Source organism: Coffea eugenioides, chromosome 8, assembly GCF_003713205.1.
Source record: "Coffea eugenioides isolate CCC68of chromosome 8, Ceug_1.0, whole genome shotgun sequence".
Classification (NCBI taxonomy): domain Eukaryota; kingdom Viridiplantae; phylum Streptophyta; class Magnoliopsida; order Gentianales; family Rubiaceae; genus Coffea; species Coffea eugenioides.
In genome coordinates this window covers 15,953,278-15,961,113 of record NC_040042.1, presented here as the reverse complement: position 1 = coordinate 15,961,113, position 7,836 = coordinate 15,953,278, and positions in this window count along the sequence as shown.

Genomic DNA, 7,836 nt, shown 5'->3' with positions numbered 1-7,836 from the left:
ATAGAGTTTTTCATAATTTGATAAAGAGATGTATTTATCAATTTTAATGACTTGTTTGCCCATCACGTTAAAAAACTACACTCTTTCAATTAAAATAAGATACATCAACATGTAAGAGCAGGTAAAAAGTCATGAAACACTAGATACTTAAACTATTTAGTTGATGATATCCTTCATATTAGAGCCAGATATGAACGATTGCTTTCTTAGAAGTGGCTGATGACTAATACTTGGAATGTTGAATTAAGGTTGTAAGAATGATCATGTTTCAGACAAGTAGAAAGATGAATGGAAGCAACATAGAGAGGTAATATCCTAGAATGCTGCCTCAAATGACAATCATTCTGAAAGTGAGGCTCAGAGAGATTCTTTAATACAGGATTCATTTTCCAAACCTTCTAAGAGTCTATCTGAATGTTTTCATTGCAATAGATGCCCAATTTATTCAAGTCTGATGGGCAAAAAATCGTTATAGGCATTGTTTGCTTCAGATAATCTTGTAATTTGCTAATGACATCCAGAAAGTCTGATGTGGGACTCATGAACTGATCGTGCCTAGTCGCGCGCGACTATGCCCCGTCGGTCAAGTTCCACAAACCTACACTAGGTGGTCTTGGCACAAGGCCCCACACCCCATTCCCCCAATCAAGTGCCAAACCTTGTAGGCTTAAGTAATGGATGGAGGTTATACCACAAATAGCTAGAATCGTGTAGAAGATACTAGAATCTCGTGGGATGTTCTAGACTATTCAAGAGCCATGTCGATCAGTCTAGAACACTTTTGGATAAGAGTGAACCTTGTAGATAAGGTTGAATCTTGTGGATAAGCATGAGACTTGTGTAGAAGTTTCTAGAGTCCAAGTGTCCATAAGTGGGTAGAGATTTCTAGAGATGTGTAGTGTTTTGACTTGCCTATAAATAAGCCAAGCCCCTTGCCATTTGTAACAACCTTTGTACAAGAAGCTTTGTGTAATATAAACTTTCCTCTGCCTCTTAAAACTTCTATTTTAGCCTACTACTCTTACGCTTCTGCACAACTTCCTCATACTTGAGTTTAGGCTAAACTAGTCAACCGTTCATAACTTAAGTCTTGAATGATGCTAATGCTGGATAGGGTGTTGGCTTGTAGGAAAATAAGTGACCCATGACAATAGTAACCCCATTAGGCTGAAAACCAATTGAACACATTTTCTAAAACGAATCCAAGGTCTCATCAGCCATATTTTTCCTGACAGAGCCACCATTCATCTAGGTCCAAGACACCACATCCCTCACATTACTCTCAAGGGAAACTGTTTTTGCATTCGCAACTGCCCTCTCTCTCTAATGTATCAATGCATTCCTAACTATCATATCATCCACAAAACTCACTTTCCAAATCTTACAATGCACTAATAATCCCATTTCAGTTCCACTCACAATCCTACAGCCTTTCAACAAAAAAAATCTTTTCTTATCCATTTCGACATCTTGGATGATCATTTTATTGAGAAAGAACAAAGCCATTTCAGGACATAGGGTTGGCATCACACTTTGGTTCGCTTTACCGATTGAGTATCAAAAACATTCACAAAATAATCCAACTTGTAAAACTACATTAAACCAAAACCATGTCTCGGGTCTACATAGAAACTACTGTAAAAACACACCAAAACCATGTCTCAAGTCTACATAGAAACCATTGTAAAGACACATCAAATTGTCTAAGCTCCATCAGCCATCACTCAAAGGAATTGCGTATTAATGCAACAATGACTATACCACAGAAATAAAAGATGATAGAGGCAATGACTATTATATACAACATCGCAATCAGGTGATATAAAACCATAGTTATTAAACCCAACCCGGGAGGGAATCCGGCGAACGAGGTGGGTCAACGGGTTACTGGTTCAACCAGTGGGTGAGTGGTTGAACCGGTGGGTCACTAAATATATTTAAATATTATATTTCATAATTTTAAATATAAGATATATGATATAAATTGTAATAAATAATGTCATAACAAATGTTCATATAATTTAATTTGCTATAAAATAATTAATTCATATAAGAATCAATAAAATATAAAGTTATTTAGTAATACACCAAACTTCAAGTATAAAATTTTATCTATATTTAGTGTAATTATCTAACTTATTTAGAAATTTTAAGTGCAAAAAATTATTAAAGATAATATTTGTTTTTAAAATGAATTATGTAATATGTTATTTTTTATGTCCATTTTATAACTTATAGAGTTTGGGGTCATAAATTTTTATTAAAAGATTCCAAATAAATTTGTTTTAGAGAAATAAAAAAGATAAAATTGATAAAAGGTTTATATATCATAAGTAAGCAATCTTATCATCATATCGTGAATTAGACTAGCGGTATCCTCGTTGTTGCAATGGCTAGATGGCCAAGGTTCGACTTCCAGCAAGCGCATAAATTTTTCTACGGTTAAAGACAAAATCGGCCGGGTTTCCGGTTTAATTCGGTCAAACCGCCGGTTCGTTGACTAGTCAACGGTCTGATTGCTTAAACGATCCAATTTGAAACCCAGCCCGGCTCCATGACCGGTTCGACCGCCGGGCCGGGCCGGGTTTAATAACTATGTATAAAACTCCAATATAGTGCAGAGCATCAGCGGTGTGATCCGTGGCTTCCGGCACCTTTGACGCTACCCACACATGCATCAGTTGTAGAGCCACTCTACCATCAAAGTTTCTACAAAAGGTCTTACCTCAAGGTGTTACCTAGATATTCTCTTTATAATGAGGGCAGACAAAATATAGAGGAGCTTCATGGCCTTCAAATATATACAGCCTGCGACCAGAAACTGCATCCCAAACCTGTCATAGATAGATCTATGAAAATAGATAAAATAAAACCACACTAAGATGTTCATGGAAGATTAGTTTTTTTTTTGGTAGGAAAGACTTGCATAAAATAAAAGAGGAAGATTAGTTCATGGAAGATTAGCAACTTGATCATCTTGTCATCCCCACATGTCACTACACACAGTTGCTTGTTAGGATGAGCAAAAGCAATGTCATTTACTCCACCGATATGAGCATCAATCTAGAAAACCCAACCAGTAATCAGCAACCAGACATTTGCATAGTTACCACTCACAAACGGACACAACAAACAGTTTAAAACCAACATACTTCCAAGTGTTGTCTCAAGTCGCCTGCTGGATTGTAGGTATATATCTAAACAATGTGCTTGGAAAAAGCAACACCTAGTAAACCAAGTGACAACAGAATTTGATATGTGCTTTAAATAAACCTAATGAATTTTGACAAGATCAAATAGAAAATTTGAGAAATTCCAAGTATAGATCCATCTGGGCCCCCGATATAATAGATGTCCAAAAGAATGAAAGTGTTTAATCCTGCAGCCCTAAAAAATCACCAATAAAATAAAAAATTAAAATACAATAGATACTTAAAACTTAAAATATTCCAAAAATTTGTTTTCGTTTTCTCCACTTCTTGAAAACTATTAATTCATGTTTTTATTAAGGATGACATGTTGCTTCACAACCAAACATGTAGACTTCTAAAATTTTTTTAAAAAAATAGAGCGGTTAAGTGGACAGAATTTATGAGCAAGGAAAAGAAATTTTAAAGAAAGAGAAAAAATAGAGTAGTAGAGTAAATAAAATTAATGCCAACAAATGTAGGAAATTGATAAAGTAAACGAAACACTTCAAATTTTTTTCACTGCAGATAGGATTCAAACCCTCCACCTTCAATCCAAAAGGGATTTAATCCCTTTTTGGTGGCCATTGAATCAAAGCTCAGTGGTTGATTATATTTGACTGCAACCTGCCGTGACCACGATGCGAAGGGAAGGACTGGAATGGTATAAAATAAAGCAAATTCGACACTCCAATATTTGGAAATAACGGGTCCACGGCGTAAAACTATAAATGGCAAAATATAAGGCATCTTCCAAGGCTTCAGACAAGTTGGCCATTAATGGATACGCTATTTAGGTCGATTGATCTTTCTATTCTTTACTACAATTTTATGTATATGAAAAATGTTATTGATTTTTATGAAGAATAAATATGCTATTATTTGGCTCCTATTATGAAACAAAAAAAAGAACTTTTTTCCTCTGTTATAAACACTCGAGAGTTAGAAGTCAATCTGCCATCAAAAAACACGTGAATATGGATGTGAATGTGACAGTATATATGAATAACTGCAAATTAAGGGGCATAAAATCAAAATTTTCTAGTGTCATATCTAAGAGTGTACAACGTTGAAAAATTCCAATTTACTGACCGATTTCGAATTCGGAATTTCGGTAATTCAGAATGGAATTCGGTAATTCCGATTTCGAATGGGTTGAAATTGGGTCGAATTCGAAAATATAATTTTTGAAATTAGAATTACCGATTTCAAATTGGAGAATTCGAAATAGGAATTCGAAATCGGAACTATGATTTCGATTTCGTTAATAATATTTATATATAATATAATATTTTTTAACAATATATTATATATGTAATATATAATTTAACCTGTCAACGGTCAACCTCCAAAATGACAAAAAAGCAAAATTGCAAATTGAAATTGCAAAACCTAATATGTTAACTCTTCTGCCTCTTCCTCATCGTCTCTCAAGACTCAAGTCTCACTGTCTCACCGTCTCACCTTCCTTCCTGTGTCTCCACCGCCTGCCAGTCTTCAATCGAGAGTCAAGACCCGAGAACTAGAAAGAGCTCAACTATTCTGCCTTCAGCTTTCCTACTTCCTCAGCTTACTCTCTCTCACTCTCGGTTTCACCTTCATCTTCACGCCATCTTCAAGCCCGACAGACAGTCTTCACTCTTGATCTTCAAGCCATCATTAGCTTCATCTTCAAGGACAAATTGAGGAATGCGAGTGATTTTACTTAGCTTTCATCTATATTTCTGGTTTATTTTTCTTAGACATTTCATCAAACAGCTTCTGAGTAGGAGAGTTGGGGGAGTTTCCTCTCTATGAAAAGAAGATAAATTGGACTTGTAGGATGTTCCCATAAGTGGACACGCGAATATGTGAGCCAACAAGAAGAAGAAGAGGAAGGATATGATGAACAATTGACAATTCTTCTTACTATATTTCTATCAAGAATTTGCTGTGTACGTTCATAATGAGGATTGCTTGAGGCCATTTTGAATCAGATGGAATCTTAAAAATTTTGAGAAAGAATGAATTGATATGAGCCTCTCTTGTCAAACCTCATCTTATTTATATGCATGAATAAAGGAGGTGGGAAATGATCAGAAGCATCTTCAAATCCACGCATGTTTGTGTACAGAAAAGATATATGTAAAGGGGTGCACTAAAATTATATGTTTTTGACTGTTTAGGTGTTATAAGATGTGTCAGCCTAGCATCCGTTTTTCTGGCCCTTTTTCTTTCTTTATTTGATGGTTTGGCTAGAAAAGATTGATATGCCTCTCTCGTCTCTAATGTTGCCATGAATTTGGTGAATTCGGAATTTGGTCGGAATCGAATTCGAAATCGAAATTGTCTATTTCGAAATCGAAATCGGTCGGAAAAATTCATGTCAAAATTTTGAAACATTCGGATTTCAAACTTCCGATTTACTGGTTTCGATTTCGATGCACAACCCTAGCCATATCACCTCACTAGCCTGACTATTCTAGAAAGCATGTTATTATAGCTAGAACTAGGGGAAAAATAAGATTAGAATCTTCTCCGATTAAATACAGGAATAATAAATATTCCCAAAACACCTAATTTCACCTACTAAATTCGCACCAATAATTTTTTTTTTGGTATGAATTTAGTCATCTTCAAGAGCATGGATTAGATGAATAAAATTTTTGGTGTTTGATTAAAGTTATATGTTTTCTCACCATATTATTGCATTAGACCATCCAAATATCTCCATGCAACTCAAGCAACAAAATCTTAGATGAAATTCATAGACCATCCAAAAAATTGTTTACATTTTCAAATTTCATGTTTGCACGACTATATATAAACTAGCGTTTCATTAATTGTATAGCTTTACTCAAAGAAAAATCATCAATTATTTTTAATCTAATATCTAGCATAGAGTGGTCCATAACAAATAATAGTTAATCCTTGAATTTCTTAAGAGAACCGACTTATGATTCAAGAATTTAAATATGTTATTTATTTGGAGCAGATCTACAGAGGAACTTTGCGGTTTATCATGATAATTAATTATTATTTCAAGTTATCTGATATCATGGAAGGAAGAGTTGTATAAAAAAAAAACACTTCAGTAGTTTCTCCTCCACTGGCTTAGACACGAGGAACTTTTTAAAAAAAAAAAGGTCTTTAAATACCTGGGGCAGAAATGGCAACATTGTCAACATTCTTTTTTTTAATCTTTCTGGTAGTGACCTAAGTTTCCTCAACGAAAGATCCAATTATAAGAGATAAGAGTTGAATTAGGGGAAGAGAGAGAGATTGGACTTTGCAAAATAGCAGGATTAACTATTGAAGTTTTACAAATGAATCATTGGTCAAAAATGAACATTTTCAATTAACTTTCTACTTTTGGGATTCAGAACAGTTCTAAAGACCAGGAAATGCCAGGTTGTATACTTGATGCAATTGGATGTCTTCAAAGTACACAACCGCAGACTTTATGAATGACTTATTCCAGTCTTCTAGTCAGAGACATATGGGTGGATCACTAGAAACAACAAACTAAGGATTCAGACTGAGATACGGTCGCTAGCAAAGGGAGATTTTTAGACCATAGTGCATCTTGAACCTATTTGACTGAATCAAACCATGGCAGAAACTTAAAAGAACTATGAAGCATAACCAGCTTCTTTAATGGAAAGCAGGAGGAGTATCATCATTTGATATCTAAAAATTGATGAAGCAATATAAGCCGATGAGATTGGAGCCTCAAGCTATCACCATCCAAAAATCCCGTGTAGACAAACGGGCCATCACAAGAGTACATTGCAATTGAAATGGAGATAGACGATGAGTCGAGTGGATACGACTGTAGTAGTATAGGTACCAACAGCAAAATCTCCCAATAAACCTCCTACAGGGGAACAAAATTGCGTAAATTTTTGCTGTATAGATGAGTTTTCCCGGTAATCATGTAAAGCTTGCAGCACCATCAATCCAGATATTTTAGGAGAAAGAGGACAGAAAATATTCCTACGCTAGTAGACATGGACACGGACTTTTGAAGGTCGCATCAGGAGTTAGGACACCAAGGTTCGAGGGCAACTGTTTTAGCGCACTAGAAAACCATATATAACTGGCACATTAGACGATCATGCCAATATTTTCAAAACCATAAAGAGTTTTACATACAATAATAATGTCAAAGCAATGATATGATTAGCGTTTTTTGGACTTCATAATCGTAGTTCAAGAAATATGAATTCAAGTGCAGACTAATGAAGTTCATTTTTGTGTATCAAAAATTTTTAAAATTTCTTTTGTATTCAAATAATATTTGATTTTCATTTTGAATTTTTAATGTTTAAAGTAGGCAATAAATATAACTACATTATAAACTCTCGTTTTCCGTGCCAGGGAGGGGGGAGAAGGGCATTTGTTTAGGAAGAAAAGAATTTTTCAAAAGCTTTAGAGATACAATGGTAGGATGAGTCTAGGCATGATGGTATTAGAGCAAATCTCTCATGCTCTTTGCATGGGATGAGTTTTAGCTAATGAGTTATGGTTCTACAATGCAAGGAAGTGTTATCAACAAGTCTCTATGTGGGATGAGTATGATCCAACGAGTTATAAGAATTTAAGTGCGGTACAGAATTAACTACCATGTCGAACAGGAGCCACCTTTAAAACCCGTCACATTCCCACA